Source organism: Dendrobates tinctorius, unplaced genomic scaffold (assembly GCF_039654945.1).
Source record: "Dendrobates tinctorius isolate UK_male_01 unplaced genomic scaffold, ASM3965494v1 ptg000151l, whole genome shotgun sequence".
In the NCBI taxonomy this organism is placed as follows: Eukaryota; Metazoa; Chordata; class Amphibia; order Anura; family Dendrobatidae; genus Dendrobates; species Dendrobates tinctorius.
This window is the reverse complement of record NW_027361818.1, coordinates 1986097-2003863: the sequence shown is the minus strand read 5'-3', so window position 1 is coordinate 2003863 and position 17767 is coordinate 1986097. Positions and strand designations below refer to the sequence as shown.

Below are 17767 nucleotides of genomic sequence, written 5' to 3'. Positions count from 1 at the left end.
TGGACTTTTGACTCTCCTTCTGTCTGCTGATTTCGTGCCTCTGCGGCGCCCTGGTCTCAGACTCCTGCATCCTGACCTTGATTACGGGTTTTAGTTTTGACCCCTTGGTGGCCGTCCTGCTCTGGTCCACTGCTAATCTAGACAGCTACCTCCTGGGCCTTGCTACAATTCCAGATCCCTGTATAGGGGTTAAGGGTCTCGGGGTTACTCGGGGTGCTGTCCCCACTGCAGCCCAGATTCGCAGACGGCCGTCACAGAGGTGAGCTGTGACATCACCTATTGTGAATGGTGGATCCTGTGTTATCTACTGTATATAGAGGTGTTATCAGTCATTGTACAGGAGGAGGAGGAAGTGACCTGTGACATCAGCTATTGTGAATGGTGGATCCTGTGTTATATATTGTATATAGAGGTGCTATCAGTCATTGTACAGTATGAGGGGGAGGTGAGCTGTGACATCACTTATTATGAATGGTGGATCCTGTGTTATCCACTGTATATAGAGGTGTTATCAGTCATTGTACAGGAGGAGGAGGTGAGCTGTGGCATCACCTATTGTGAATGGTGGATCCTGTGTTATCTACTGTATATAGAGGTGTTATCAGTCATTGTACAGGAGGAGGAGGTGAGCTGTGACATCACCTATTGTGAATGGTGGATCCTGTGTTATCTACTGTATATAGAGGTGTTATCAGTCATTGTACAGGAGGGGGAAAAGGTGAGCTGTGACAAGTTGGAGTCTAAAATTGCTCAATAGTCAGTGTGAAAATGACAAGATTTTCTATTTTTTATACAGATTGTGATATACAAAAAATGTTGACAAAAGTGATTAAAAATACATTTAGCACAAAAAGCTGCATTAAACAATATGTCATTTCCTGATGACTCATCTCCTTGAATGTCGTTTTCTGAAGCCAAACTCCACACCGATTCTGTCAGCGCTGCGCTGTTCTCGCCTTCTCGGCAGCTCTTGTTACTTTATGGGGCGGGGAGGGTAAATGTCAGCTCTCTGGACTCCGAGACTTGGATTTATTTTTCCTAATTTCTTAACTATATTTGTTGTCAGGTCAGAAGAGAAGATTGGATCTTTCTGTCACTTGTGAGATTTCTACTGAAATCTGAACAACGAAGACGTTTCGTAAATCTCTTTATTTTTACTGGTATCAAAACACACGTAACATTAGCGATCATACATATACTGACGAGGACGATCGATAAGTCACAGAGATCATATAGAAGTGTGCAGGAAAGAGAGAAAAACTGCAAAATAGCATGTTGGCAGCGGTGGGATTCGAACCCACGCCCCCGAAGAGACTGGAGCCTTAATCCAGCGCCTTAGACCGCTCGGCCACGCTACCTGCATAGGACAAGTAGCTGGATGATTGCAACTTCTAGGCTGCCAAGGAGACGATTACTGGAGGTGTAAAGCAAAAAAATAGTTTTTAAATACACATATATGAATAAAAGTGTAGATAGCCCTCCATTTACCCCATTCAAAACAAAACTATTAAAAAAATACACATATTTGGTGTCGCCATGTTCAGAATCGCCCGATCTTTCAATATATTAAAAGAATTAACCTGGTCGCTAAACAGCGTAAAGAGAAAAATATCAAATGCCCAGAATTACTTTTTTTGGTCAACGCAACATTGCATTAAATAGCAATAACAGGCGATCAAAGCTTCGTAGCCACACCGCAATGTTATGTATAAAAAGCCAGCTCGGCACGCAAAAAATAAGCCGTCACCCAACCCGAGATCACGAAAAATGGAGACGCTGCAGGTATCGGAAAATGGGAGTTTTTTGATATTTTTTTGAAAATATTTGGATTTTTTTCCCCACTTAAAACAGAACCTATATCTGTGAACTCATAATGACCGGAGAATCATATCGGCAGGTGGGTTTTAACATTTAGTGAACATGGTATAAAAACAAACAAACCCCACAACACTTGTGGAATTGCCCTTCTTTTTGCATTTTCACCGCACTTTGAATTTGTTTTCCTGCTTTCCAGTACACTATATGGTAAAACCAATGGTGTCGTTCAAAAGTACAACTTGTCCCACAAAAAACAAGACATCACATGGCCGTATTGATGGAAAAATAGAAAAAGTTATGGCTCTGGAAAGAAGAAAACGGAAACCCGAGATGATGAAGGGTTTTAAAGTGTGAGTTCTCACTGGTCTTCCTCCTCTACTTATCCAAAATTTGAGGACAGCATCATCGATTCCTTCTAAATCCCCGGCCGCCTTTATTTCCTCATCTATTTCCTTCCTGTTAGTAAGAATTAGGTCCTAATAAAAGTTGGCAGCGGTGGGATTCGAACCCACGCCTCCAGAGAGACTGGAGCCTAAATCCAGCGCCTTAGACCGCTCGGCCACGCTACCTCACATGGATGTCAGACTTTTCATTCAATCAGAATGTTGCTAATGATGTAAGAGGCAGAAAACAATTTATATCCAACTAGACAAAAGGAGGAACATTATTATACATGAGCAACATGGTTATCGGGGAGATGTGTGTTCTCCGAGTCTGACTGCTCCCTTTCCTATTTAGCTGTCCGAATCTCCTTTCTTCCACCCATAATGAGCGCCCCCTGGTCCGTAGTATTGTACTTGGAAGGAATAAGTCCTGTGCCATCCTCTCTATTGACCACACATATATTTATACATGTAAATGAGATCTGCTCTGAGGTCTTTTTCTTAGCTTAACAAGCCCATTTTTTCAATTGTTGAACTTTTTTTTCCAGCACCTTCCCGTTAACACCTTAAGAACCAAACCACTTTGTAGCTTAATGACCGAGGCTCATATTTTAAATCTGACCATTATCACTTTAGGAGGTCATAATTCTGGAAAACTTCAATGGATCCCAGTGATCATAGAATCATAGAATGGTAGAGTTGGAAGGGACCTCCTGGGCCTTCTGGTCCAACCCCCTGCTCAAAGCAGGATTCACTAAATCATCCCAGACAGATGTCTGTCCAGCCTCTGTTTGAAAACTTCCATTGAACGAGAACTCACCACTTCTCATGGAAGCCTGTTCAACTCATTGATCACTGTAACTGTCAAGAAATTTTTCTAATATTTAATATGTGTCTCCTCCCATTCAGTTTCATCCCATTGCTTCTAGTCTTTCCTTGTGCAAATGAGAATATAGACGATCCTTCTACAATGTGACAGCCTTTGAGAAATTTGTAGACAGCTTTTAAGTCTCCTCTCAGTCTTCTCTTTGCAAGTTAAACATTCCCAAATCCTGCAACCTTTCCTCATAAGACAGGGTTTGCAGACCGGTCACCATTCTGGTCGCTCTTCTCTGAACTTGCTCCAGTTTGTTGATGTCTTTTTTAAAATGTGGTGCCGAAAACTGGACACAGTATTCCAGATGAGGTCTGACCAAAGAGGAGTAGAGGGAAATAATGACTTCACGTGATCTAGACTGTATGCTTCTGTTAATACATCTTAGAATTGCATTTGCCTTTTTTGCTGCTGCATCACACTGTTGACTCCTATTCAGTCTGTGATCTATTAGTATACCCAAGTCTTTTTCACATGTGCTGTTGCTTAGCCCTATTCCTCCCATTCATTTTTATTGCCCAGATGTAGTACTTTACATTTTTGCCTGTTAAAAACCAATCTGTTAGTTGCTGCCCACTGCTCCAGTTTATTTATATCTTTTTGAATCCTCTCTCTCTCCTCTAGTATTAGCTATCCCTGCTATCTGTGTGTCATCAGCAAATTTAATCAGTTTACCCTCAATTCTTAAGGTACTGTCACACTTAGCGATGTACCAGCGATCCCGACCAGCGATATGACGCGGTCAGGATTGCTGGTACATCGCTAAGTGGTTGCTAGTGAGCTGCCACACAGGCAGATCTCACTAGCGACATCGCTGGGGACGGGGGTCGCTACTTACCTGTCACACCAGGCGATCCTGCGTCCTCCCGCCCGGCTCCACGCGTCGCTCGTCCTCACAGCAGGAAGCGCCACAGGAAGCTGACAACGAGAAACAGTCCTGGACGTTCTCGCGCGATCAGCGATAACCAGCGGGGGAGCCGGTCGGAGGTAAGTATCAGACATAGCGATATCACTAGCAATATCGCTATAACGTCACTAGTTATAGCGATATTGCTAGCGATATCTCTTAGTGTGACAGGCCCTTTACACTAAATCATTGATAAAGATGTTGAACAATACAGGGCCCAGGACAGAACACTGTGGTACCCCACTTGAGACATTCTTCCAACTGGATTTGCAGCCATTTAGGACCACCCTTTGGATCTGATCACTAAGCCAGTTATGAATCCACAGTTGCCTTGTCCATTCCATACTTCTGATTATGATTCTGAGATTGTTTTCTCATGACATATTGTACTTTATAATAGTGGTAAAATTTGTTCAATTAGACTTGCATTTATTTGTGAAAATATCAGAAATTTGGCAAAAATTCAGAAAATTTCACAATTTTCAATCTTTCAAATGTTATGCCCTTAAATCAGAGAGTCATATCACACAAAATAGTTAATAACATTTCCCACATTCTACTTTGCATCAGCACAATTATTGAAACAAATTTTTTGGAAAAAAGGGATAAAGTTGACCAGTGATTTTTTATTTTTACAACTAAACTTACAAAAGCATTTTTTTAGGGACCGCCTCACATTTGAAGTTACTTTGAGCGGTCTATATGACAGAATATACCCAAAAGAGACACCATTCTGTGTCCTTTGCGAAGACGCTCAGCAATATAATCTTTCATGGCCAAGCGCTCAGGGCCAGATAAATTAAACAGACGGGCTTTAGGCAATTTAGCCCCCGGGACTAACTCGATAGCGCAGTCAAAGGGTCTATGTGGCGGCAACGTCTCGGCCTCGCTTTCAGAGAAGATATCTTCGAATTCTTTCAGGTACTCCGGAATACCTTCCAGCTCGACAGATGACACAGATACAGATTTAACAGGGTTAACCAATAGTGCAGACTTATCACACAACATCGAATCATTAAACTCCCACTGAACAATCTCCCTCTGTTACAGAACCACTCAGCACCCAGAATATGTTGTGCAGTTATATGTATATATAATAGGTTCCATGTGAGATGCATGTCCCTAATGTATCAGCAGTGTCCGCCCTCCCCCCACCATTGTAATTCCCACAGTAAACATCCTCAGGCTCCGGCCACCTGCAGCTTTTGTAATGCATGTCTGGCCTGCCGCTTGTCTATTGGCTGGCCCTCTGTATCTGTGTGATATATTCTGTGTCCTGTGAGTAAAGTGTTGTCAGACTGGAAATACATGGAGAAGCAGTGATCTTTTATATGCGCCCGTGCACTCAGAGGAATTCCGGCCAGCGTCATTCATTCAGACTCCAGCCAACGCAGAGCGGACCTCCGAAAACACGGGGTGGTACTGAAAGAGGTACCCCAGCTTGGAAGACCCCGTTACACCCTCGTTTTCCAGTTAATGACTGGGTTATGGCGTTGTAACCAGGGCATGCCCAACACCAATCCTGCTGGTAGATTGTCCAGAACCAAACAACTTAAGTTTTCCACATGGGTAGCGCCCACTTTGAGCGAAAACAAGTCTGACATAAAGAGAATTCCCTCTTTAGTGAGGGGGGAAGAGTCAATGGCCACTACTTTGATCGGAACCTAAAGTCTAACTGTCCCTATCTTACAGCGTGTGACCAATTGGGAGTCAATAAGATTGATGGATGATCCGCAGTCCATGAAAGCTGTAGAGGGAAAAAAACAACCGTCCACTAACAGTTCCACATGAAGCAACACCTTAGAAAATGAGGAAAAGGGTACCTGAGGGTCTGAGTATTCTCCCCGCTGACTACCCAGACCTAGTAGTTTCCCGTCGACCAGGTCGACCATGGACAATCAGGACACTCCCTTTTCCAATGTCCCGTTTTACTGCAGTAGAAGCATAACTGCTTTTCTCTCCGGCATTGTTTCTCCTTTTCCTTCAGGGAGAGAGCCCCTACGTCCATGGGCACAGAAACAGTCTCTTTTCCACTAGGGAACAATGGAGTCTCCGCCTGCATCCCCCCACTGGCCCACAGCCTGAAGTCCATCCGGACAGCCTGGGTCATGGCGTCCTCGAGTGAGTTAGGTGGGGATGTAATGCCAAGGCATCCTGTAACCGCTCGGACAAGCCTCTGCGAAAGAGTCCTCGGAGTGCGGCATCGTCCCAAGAGACCTCTGCGGCCCAGCCATGGAATTCTGTACAAAACCACTCAGCCGAGTGTTTCCCCTGACAGACACTCATCACCATGTCCTCTGCCAATCGCACTCGGTTCGGCTCATCATATACGTGCCCGAGGGCCTCAAAAAACGCATTCACAGACACTCTCAGGGGCAGTGGGAGGAAGGGAGAAAGCCCAAGCTTGTGGGGACCCTCTTAATAAAGACATAATTACCCCAACCTTCTGACTTTTGTCCCCAGAAGAACGTGGCCTCAAACTAAAGAAGAGTTTGCACCCCTCCATGAAGACCCTGAACTCCTTTTTGTTCCCAGAAAAGAAGTCAGGCAGTTTAACAGGTGGTTCTGGGGACACCAACACAATATCACTCGCCCCAGCCCCAAGACCCAGCAGCTGAAGCCCCCCGCACTGTCTCAGAAACCTGCTGCTGAGAACGAGCCAGAGCTTGCTGCTCCAGAGATAAACACTGAAACATCTGACTCAGATTTTTCATTTGTTCAGCCAGAGATTGTATGGGATCCATATTTCTCAGCAGAGAAAAAACAAAACAAAAACTTAACGGTCAGTTATAATGTCACGGTCCTGTTAAGGTCGGCGTGCAGCCACCGCTGAGCAAGGACTCGCCCACACTGCAGAGGGGCCCGGGGTCAGACACGGCCAGACAGTTCAGGCAAACAGTACCTGGAGAAGCTAAAGTCAGTGAGCAGTGAAGGACCTATGGTCATGTGACCACAAGGGAGCAGGGCTTAGCATCCTGCTGTCAGAGATAGGCAGAACACTAATACAGGAATTCTCAAAGTCAGGCAAACCGAGTCATACACAGAGATAACAGTAAAGTACCAGGGATGAGACAGAATAGAGAGTCGGGGCCAGGCAGTGGTCAAAGCCAAACAGACATAGAAGGTACCAAGCAGAATCCAACAAGCAATATCCAGAGAACAGACCGAGTCGTACACAGAGTATCAGATAAACAAGAACACAGCAGAAACACACTCAGGGGTCACCACACTATGCCAAGGGCGAAAGTATAAGTATGAATCACACAATTTCTGCCAAATGGAGAGATACCCCATATGAGGCTGTGCAGTACTGCTTAGCCATACGGTGAGACTCTGGAGGGACGGAGCACTATTTGTCTATTTGAAGAGCAGAAACTGTGAGGTCAAGAAACTTTTCAAAGTGCTTTATGATCCATGTAGTGCTGGACATGTGTTTATTTGACCACAACATTTTATTGGGTCCTGGTGTCTCAATTTAGTGTGATTGATTAACGAGAAGAGAGAGCCAAAAAAAAAAAAAAAACTTAGCCTTAACCTCCTATATATTCAGACATAGCTAGGGGGAGCATTTATGCAGGGGGCATTTATGCACATGTAATCGAAGTACATGTATCAAAGTACTTCTGGCAGTTATAACATGGCAGTTAGACAGGGCAGGAGACAGGTAAGACATTTATATACATCTACTCCCTGTACATTTGGAGTACAACAAATATATACCATATGCATTTGTGTAATGTATATCCTTGCCGCTGCATTCACACACATCCACCGCCCTGGCATTAACTCTCCACACTCCATCCATATTGGCCCCTCGCTTCTTTCCTCTCCTATGTATAGCACTCACGCTTTTTTCACATTGTTAAATTGCACAGATCCAGGCAGTCCCACCATTCAACACCAGAGACGCTCTCACAAATCACTTAACCATCTGCTCACTCTTTCTATCCTCCTTCTCCTAGTCGCAGGAGACATTGCTCCCAACCCTGGTCCCCCATGTTATAGAAAGTCAAACCCCCCCACTGCTACACTCAGAAACCCCTCTAATCTTATTAATATTCCCTGCATGCCATCTGTCTCTCTTAATTGTGCACTTTGGAATTCTCGCTCAGTGTGTAACAAACTCTCCTTCATTCATGACTTCTTCCTTTCTAATTTTCTTAACCTCCTGGCTCTTACTGAAACCTGGATCCAGCAGTCAGATACTACCGCTGCTGCTGCTCTTTCATACGGGGGGCTACACTTCTCTCATACCCCAAGATCAGACAATAGAGCTGGTGGAGGCGTTGGTCTGCTCCTATCACCAAAATGTACCTTTCAGGTTATCCCTCAAGTACCCTCACTTGTCTTCCCTTCTTTTGAGGTCCATGCCGTCAGACTCTACACCCCTTTCCCCATGCAAGTGGCGGTGGTGTATCGTCCTCCCGGCCCCTCCCATCAGTTCCTGGATCATTTTGCCACTTGGCTTCCACATTTTCTCTCCTGTGACATCCCTACCCTCATCATGGGAGATTTCAACATCCCCATTGCTCTTCCCCTCTCCCCATCTGCTACTCACCTTTTATCTCTAACCTCCTCATTTGGCCTTTCGCAGCTTACTAATTCTCCAACGCATGAAGACGGAAACTCCCTCGACTTGGTCTTCTCTCGGCTTTGTGCAGTGGATGATTTTGCAAACTCCCCTCTCCCGCTCTCTGACCACAATCTTCTTTCATTCTCTATAAAGAACTGCCAGGCTGCTCAGGTCACCCCCACTGTCCAGACTTATAGAAACATACAGGCCATTAACACCCAGAAACTTCTGAAGAACTTGCAGTCTTCATTGGCCCCTATCTCCCTCTCATGTCCTGATTCTGCATTGAAGCATTACAATGAAACACTTCAAAGTGCCCTGGATGAATTTGCACCCCCTATAAATAGAACACCACAACACAGACGGCGACAACCCTGGCACACGGTGCAAACACGTTTCCTGCAGCGGTGCTCCAGGTGCGCCGAACGTCTGTGGAGAAAATCCAATCTACACGAAGATTTCATCCATTTTAAGTTTATGCTTAGAACATACAACACTGCCCTTCACCTCTCCAAACAAACCTATTTCAACACCCTTATCACCTCACTGTCCAACAACCCGAAACGTCTCTTTGACACTTTTCATTCTCTACTCAATCCAAGAGTACAGGCCCCAACCACGGAGCTCCGAGCTGACGATCTGGCCAATTACTTCAAAGAAAAAATTGACCAGATCCGACAGGAAATTATCTCCAAATCCCCTCATACCATGCACTGTCCTCCCTCCCCCACTGCATCTAACTCACTCTCTGATTTTGAACCAGTCACAGAAGAAGAAGTAAGCAGGCTCCTTGCATCTTCTCGCCCAACTACTTGCACCAGTGACCCATTTCCGTCACATCTCCTCCAGTCCCTTTCCCCTGCTGTCACCCCTCACCTAACTAAAATATTTAACCTCTCTCTCTTCTGGTATTTTTCCCTCCTCATTTAAGCATGCCATCATACATCCACTACTTAAAAAACCATCCCTCGACCAAAACTGTGCCGCTAACTATAGACCTGTCTCTAATCTTCCCTTCATCTCTAAACTCCTGGAACGCCTGGTCCACTCCCGTCTTATCCGCTATCTCTCAGAAAACTCTGTTCTCGACCCTCTCCAATCCGGTTTCCGCTCTTTACACTCCACCGAAACTGCCCTCACTAAAGTCTCTAATGATCTGCTAACAGCTAAATCAAATGGTCATTACTCCATGCTAATTCTCTTGGATCTCTCTGCAGCATTCGACACTGTGGATCATCAGCTCCTCCTCACTATGCTCCATTCCATTGGCCTCAAGGACACCGTTCTCTCCTGGTTCTCCTCCTATCTCTCCGACCGCTCCTTTACTGTTTCTTTTGCCGGTTCCTCCTCCTCTCACCTTCCCCTTACTGTTGGGGTTCCTCAAGGATCGGTTCTAGGCCCCCTCCTCTTCTCCTTGTACACTGCCCCTATTGGTCAAACAATCAGTAGATTTGGTTTCCAGTACCATCTCTATGCTGATGACACCCAATTATACGCTTCTTCTCCTGACATCACGCCAGCCTTTCTAGAAAACACTGGCGATTGTCTAAACGCTGTGTCTAATATCATGTCCTCACTATATCTGAAACTGAACCTGTCAAAGACTGAACTCCTGGTGTTTCCTCCCGCTACTAATGTACCTATACCCGACATTGCTATTTCTGTGTGTGGTTCCACTATTACTCCCCAGCAACATGCCCGCTGTCTTGGGGTCATACTTGATTCCGAGCTTTCCTTTGCCCCCCACATTCGATCACTGGCTCGCTCTTGTCATCTGCACCTCAAAAACATTTCTAGAATTCAACCTTTTCTTACTTTTGACTCTGCAAAAACTCTTACTGTTTCTCTTATTCATTCTCGTCTCGACTATTGTAACTCTCTTCTAATCGGTCTCCCTCTTACCAAACTCTCCCCTCTCCAATCTGTCTTGAATGCTGCAGCCAGGATCATATTCCTCACCAATCGTTACACCGATGCCTCTACCTTGTGCCAGTCATTACACTGGCTACCCATCCACTCCAGAATTCAGTATAAACTTATTACCCTCACCCACAAATCCCTCCATGGCTCAGCACCACCCTACATCTCCTCCCTTGTTTCAGTATACCACCCTACCCGCGCCCTCCATTCTGCTGATGACCTGAGGTTAGTATCCTCAATAGTCAGAACCTCCCACTCCCGTCTCCAAGACTTTACACGTGCCGCGCCAATTCTTTGGAATGCACTTCCCAGGTCAATAAGATTAATCCCCAATCCCCACAATTTTAAGCGTGTCCTGAAAACGCATTTATTCAGACTGGCCTATCACCTCAACACATTAACCTAACCTATCCCTGTGTGGCAGAGCCAAAAGTTTTACCATAACCAGGTTCCCAGCATCATGTTCCCACATGCTTTATGCATCCATTAGCCCTCTGTGTCTGTACTGTTACACACTTAAAATTATGGCTGGTCCATACAATCAGAGCAACTGTTACCACCCACCTTTCGTGTCTACCTCTTTCCTCATAGACTGTAAGCTTGCGAGCAGGGCCCTCACTCCTCTTGTTATTTGTTATAATCTACTGTATGTGATTATTGTTATGCTGTAATGTCTATTGTCTGTACAAATCCCCTCTGAAATGTAAAGTGCTGCGGAATATGTCGGCGCTATAAAAATAAAATTTATTATTATTTATTATTATCACCCTCAAGTGACCTCATTTTGAAAATGATACCGCTGCAAAACGTGTGGATGCTAAATGTGGTTTAGGTACACCTTGGGGCTCAGAAAGGAAGGGGGCATTTGGATTTCTTTGGTGTGTTGGATGAGGACATTGCACTTTTTCAGAGCCTTTGTGCTATCAGTAAGCTGGAAGCCCCCTATATTTCCATTAACAGATGACAGACCTGAGTGGGGACTTGCTTATTTTTATGGATTGAGTTGAAGCTTTTATTGGGAACATTTTATGTTACATTTGGGATCACAGTTATCCGGCACTCTACACTGAGCAGTTGCATGGGGGTTTCTATCTAAATCTTCAAGGGACATGATTTAGATGAAACTCCTGAGTGATTCATTTACTATTATGAGACAGCAGAGTTACTCTGGACTCCAGCTGGCCTCTGTTCATACCCGCACCCATACCAAGCTCTGAGCATAGTCTAAGAAGCTTTCCATAGCTTGGTGATCTGGGGGTCATCATCACAACCTTGGGTCACAATAGAAATGATTGAGTCCCGCGATGATGTAGCATGAGTGTCAATCTGAAGGCAGAGCTCCCTCCCTCTGCCTACCTAGTAAATGTTGCGATCACAGCAGTTAGGGGTTAAGCAGCCAGGGGCAGTGCTGGCACCATCTCTGGGCACTAGTGCAGGAGCTCAGCCTTCAACAGAGCTGAGCTCCTGCTGTGATCGAGGGAGGGGAGATGCTGATATTTTAGCACTTCCTGCGTGATCATGCAATCAGACTGACTGACCAATCACAGCGCTCTAAGTGCAGGTACTGATGGCATGAGCCCACACACCTCTTCCATTGCCACTCAGCTGTCACTGACAGGTGTCGATATGGTTCTGTCGGTACTGTTTACATGCAGTGACAGTTTAAAATAATGATGCACATAACACATCATGGTGTGGGAACTTACACCTGCATAGATTGTGCCCCCATATGCTGCCCCATAAGATGCTTCATATACTATGCCCCCATATGCTGCCCCATAAGATGCTACATAGATTATGCCCCCATATGCTGCTCCATAGATTATGCCCCCATATGCTGCTCCATAGATTATGCCCCCATATGCTTCCCCCATGTGCTGCTCCATATATCATGCCCCCATGTGCTGCTCCATATATCATGCCCCCATATGCTGCTCTATATATTATGCCCCCATATGCTGCCCTCATAAGATGCTCCATATAATATTCCCCATATGCTGCCCCCATATGCTGCTCCATATATTATGCCCCCATATGCTGCCCCCATAAGATGCTCCATATATTATGCCCCCATATGATGCCTCTGCTGCTGCAAATAAAAATAAAAAAAATGACACACTCACCTCTCTGTCGCTGGGGGCCAGATGCCGGCAGCTGAGATATTCACCTGTCCCTGTTCCATTGCTGCTCGCCGCTGTCTGCCATGTCATCTGTCAGTGACGTTCAGGCAGCAGACGGTGCACCACGCACTATCCACGTCACTGCGCCCTCTGCTGTCTGAATGTCACTGACAGAGGATGCGGCAGACAGCGGCGAGCAGCGATGGACTGTGGACAGGTGAATATAGCCTATACTTACCCCCCCTGACGCATCTCTGCAGCCCCGTTCTCCCACGGTTTCCCTTCCTGCTTTCAGCGGTCATGTTGTACCGCTCATTAAACTCATGAATATGCACATATTCTTGAGTTTAATGAGCGGTACCACGTGACCGCTGAAGGAAGGAAGGGAGACCGTGGGACAAGCAGGGGGACTGCAGAGATGCGTTAGAGGGGTAAGTATGACCTGACACCCCCACCCCCTCCCTTGCCGAGCATCCAGGGCTGCAGAGAAGCCTACGGTGTGCCTAAAACACATTTAGCATCCACACGTTTGCAGCGGTATCATTTTCAAAATGGGGTCACTTGAGGGGGGATTCTGCTCTTCAAATAGGCAAATAGCGCTCTGTCCCTCCAGTGTCTCTCCGTATTGCCAAGCAGTACTGCACAGCCACGTATGGGGTATCTCTACATTTGGCAGAAATAGTGTGATTCATTTTGGTGCCATTTTTACTTATTTCCTACTGTGAAAATATAAAATCTGGGACTAAACCAAAATTTTTGTGGCCAAAATGTAATTATTTATTCTCCACAGCACAATGGTATAAAATTCTGTGACACATCTGTGGAGTCAATATGATCAATGCACCCCTAGATGAATTTTTTTGGGTGGTGTAGTTTATAAAATGAGGTAAAAAAAGGGGGGTTTCTGCTGTTCTGGCAACTCAGGGGCTCTGACAATGTGACATGGCATCCTCAAACCATTCCAGCAAAATCTGAACTCCAATATGGCACCTCTTTCCTTCTGAGCTTTGCACTGTGCCTCAAAAGTAGTTTTTGACCACATATGGGGTATTGGTGAACTCAATAGAAATTGCCTAAAAAACTATATAGCTTATTTTCTCCTGTTAACCTTGCAAAAATAAAAAAACTAGAACTAAAATAACATTTTTCTGGGGAAAAATTATATTTTTTATTTTCACGGCCCTATGTTATAAACTTCTGTGAGGGTTCAAGGTGCTGTAGTGCTGATATTAATGACCATCGGCAATCCATTTTGATAGCCTGTCATTAAAGACCCCTTTAAGATATCAAGCAGTAATAGTTTAGCTGTGTATTTTCTGCAATTCTCATAACAACTGAGCTGCTTAGTTTCTAGTGAAAACATGCCTGTTTATAAGTATCATCCAATTATCACATAGCTCCTTTATCGCTGTTTGTTGAGAATGGTGTATGTTTATATTCTTCAGTGGGAAAGGATATGATTATACTGTGCATCTAATTACTGCATAGTTTCACTACTAATGTTTTGTGAGAAATATCGTGTTTATAATATGGTAGAACATCCAGTACTAGAAGAGTTTTTGGCATGTTATATCTGGTGATGTATTTGTCTGGTGTACATTCACATCTGTAGAGCTGGCCTCTCCTAAGAGGGATACTATACTGGACAAATAGAATTTGTTAGAGTTTGTGTAACAGTTGGTTACAGAAGCATTGTTTTTTCTAAATAATACATAAGCTGGGGAAGACTGCAGCTAAGACAGAAACCTGTTAACTTGTAGACTGGAGGGGATGCCCATGTGAGTCTACTTTGTGGATATCCCTGGAATGTCTGTCTTCACCGTTTGCTTCTCATGGTTGATGTTTCTAGACAGATGATGTCGCTATTCCTGGTGAAGTTTTGTTTTTGCTTATGTAGTTTACAATGTAAGTACTTTACCTTTGTGATTTATATTATGCAAAAATCTTTGCAATACCATACTATTTCCTGTTTTCTGCAATCATTTAATTATTGCACTAAAATTAATTGTCTTCTTTAAAGCAATATCTTAGCCCTTTAAGTACTTGTTAAAACAGGTGTCCACCACACATCTAGATACATTCCTTGAGGGCTCCAAAATGAGGTCACTTGTGGGGGCTTTCAATGGTTTAGGGCTCTCCAAATAGCATCTATGTTAGAGCCAATTTTGCATTCAAAACCTCAAACAGTGCTTCTTCCCTTCTGAGCCCTGCTGTGCACCAAACAGCAGTTTACCCTCACACATGGGGTATCAATGTACTCAGGAGAAATTGACCAACACATTTTGATTTTCAATTTTTCCTGTTACCCTTATGAAAATAAAAAAATTGTAATAGGTAACTTTTTTGTGAATAATAGGAAAATGTTCATTTTTTCCTTCCTCATTGCATTAATTACTGTGAAGCACCTGAAGCATTAATAAACTTCTTAAATGTGGTTTTGAACACCTCTATGGGTGCAGTGTTATGAATGAGTCACCGTAGGAGGCAAAAACAGAAATACTAGCTAAGTCCAGAAAACCAGAGAAGTTGGTAGCTATCGGATTGCAGACCCCTGAACCTATTAACAACAACTAGCAGTAGCCGTGGGGGGTTCCTACGGTGCCCTAGTCCCCTTGATCACAGCCAGAGAACTAAATAGCCTAAAGACAGAAAGGGAAATCTAAACTGCCCCAGAGCAGACCCCAAAGCAATAGGCAGCCCCCAACATATAATGACGGTGAAGCAAGATGAAAAAACACTCACACAGATAGAAAGATAGGCTGAGCAAATGATGGGGCCCAAGCTAACTAAATAGGACAGGATAGAAAAGCTGCTGTCTGCAATCTGCCAAAATCCTATCAAAACAAGAGCCAACAGACTGATAGGGAAAAAAGCCCTGAAGACGCTAGGCTTCAAAAAGACTATATCAGTACTCAGGTATTTTCTGAAGACAGAGCAAAAGGAATTCAGCTCACCCCAGCAGGGAATGGCAGAAATCCAGAAAAACAAGGCAAAACAAAACCAAAACACAAATGCAAAAAGCAGAGCGGAAAACTTAGCTTTTGAGGAGCAGGAATCAGACTGGTCTCCTAGAATCCCTCAGAGAAATCACCAGCCAGGCAGAAGGGCGTCGGCTGCCTTATATCCAGTCAGCAATTCCCGTCACCCAGTCATCATCATCCAGCTCACGTGCTTGGTAATCAGCCTCACTACCTTCCTTCACCAGAAGAGGGAGTTCAACGGACCTCAATGTGAAGGGGAAAATGAACTCCCAACAGTGCGGTTTTTAGTTTGGTGTCCTTTTTGGGTATATTCTGTCATATAGACCCCTCAAAGTAACTTCAAATGTGAGGTGGTCCATAAAAAATGCTTTTGTAAGTTTAGTTGTAAAAATAAAAAATCACTGGTCAACTTTAACCCTTTTTTCCAAAAAAAATTGTTTCAATAATTGTGCTGATGCAAAGTAGAATGTGGAAAATGTTATTAACTATTTTGTGTGATATGACTCTGATTTAAGGGCATAAAATTTAAAAGATTGAAAATTGTGAAATTTTCTGAATTTTTGCCAAATTTCTGATATTTTCACAAATAAACGCAAGTCAAATTTTACCACTATTATAATGTACAATATGTCATGAGAAAACAATCTCAGAATCATAATCAGAAGTATGGAATGGACAAGGCAACTGTGGATTCATAACTGGCTTAGTGATCAGATCTAAAGGGTGGTCTTAAATGGCTGCAAATCCAATTGGAAGAATGTCTCAAGTGGGGTACCACAGGGCTCTGTCCTGGGCCCTGTATTGTTCAACATCTTTATCAATGATTTAGATGTAAGAATTGAGGGTAAACTGATTAAATTTGCTGATGCCACAAAGATAGCAGGGATAGCTAATACTAGAGAAGAGAGAGAGAGGATTCAAAAAGATATAGATAAACTGGAGAAGTGGGCAGCAACTAACAGAATGGTTTTTAACTGGGAAAAATGTAAAGTACTACATCTGGGCAATAAAAATGAATGGGAGGAATAGGGCTAAGCAAGAGCACAGTGAAAAAGACTTGGGTATACTAATAGTTCACAGACTGAACATGAGTCAATAGTGTGATGCAACAGCAAAAAGGCAAATACAATAGCATACAGTCTAGATCACGTGAAGTCATTATCCCCTTCTACTCCTCTCTGGTCAGACCTCATCTGGAATACTATCCAATTTTGGGCACCACGTTTTAAAAAAGACATCAACTACCTGGAGCAAGTTCAGAGAAGAGCGAACAGAATGGTGACCGGTCTGCAAACCCTGTCCTATGAGGAATGGTTGCAGGATTTGGGAATGTTTAACTTGCAAAAGAGAAGACTGAAAGGAGACTGAATAGCTGTCTACAAATATCTCAAGGGCTGTCACATTGTAGAAGAATCATCTTTATTCTCATTTGGACAAAGAAAAGACTAGAAGCAATGGGATGAAACTGAATGGAGGGAGACACAGATTAGATATTAGAAAAAATTTCTTGACAGTTAGAATGATTAATGCATTGAACAGGCTTCCACGAGAAGTGGTGAGTTCTCCTACAATGGAAGTCTTCAAGCAGAGGCTGGACAGACATCTGTCTGGGATGATTTAGTGCATCCTGCTTTGAGCAGAGGGTTGGACCAAATGGCCCAGGAGGTCCCTTCCAACTCTACCATTCTATGGTTCTATGATCACTGGGATCCATTGAAGTTTTCCAGAGTTATGACCTCATAAAGTGAAAATGGTCAGATTTAAAATATGAGCCTCGGTCATTAAACTACAAAGTGGTTTGGATTTTAAGGTGTTAAAAGGAAGGTGCTGTAAAAAAAAAAGTTCAACAATTGAAAAAATGGGCTTTTTAAGCTAAGAAAAAGACCTCAGAGAAGATCTCATTTACATGTATAAATATATGTGTGGTCAATACAGAGGACGGCAAAGGACTTATTCCTTCCAAGGACAATACTACGGACCAGGGGGCGCTCATTACGGATGGAAGAAAGGCGATTCGGACAGCTAAATAGGAAAGGGAGCAGTCAGACTCGGTGCACACACATATCCCCGATAACCATGTTGCTCATGTATAAAAGTGTTTGTCTTTTTGTCTAATTGGATACAAATTGTTTTCTGCCTCTTACATCATTAGCAACATTCTGATTGAATGAAAAGTCTTACATCCATGTGA

At 43.8% G+C, this 17767-nt stretch overlaps 2 non-coding genes across 2 annotated transcripts; both read right to left on the bottom strand.

Moving 5' to 3' along the window:
* Positions 1-1276: 1276 nt before the first annotated feature.
* On the bottom strand, positions 1277-1358 carry TRNAL-AAG (transfer RNA leucine (anticodon AAG)). The gene has a single exon. It is a non-coding gene; the product is annotated as a tRNA-Leu (tRNA).
* A 947-nt stretch (positions 1359-2305) lies between these two features.
* Positions 2306-2387, bottom strand: TRNAL-UAG (transfer RNA leucine (anticodon UAG)). The gene has a single exon. It is a non-coding gene; the product is annotated as a tRNA-Leu (tRNA).
* Between the last annotated feature and the right edge of the window lie 15380 nt (positions 2388-17767).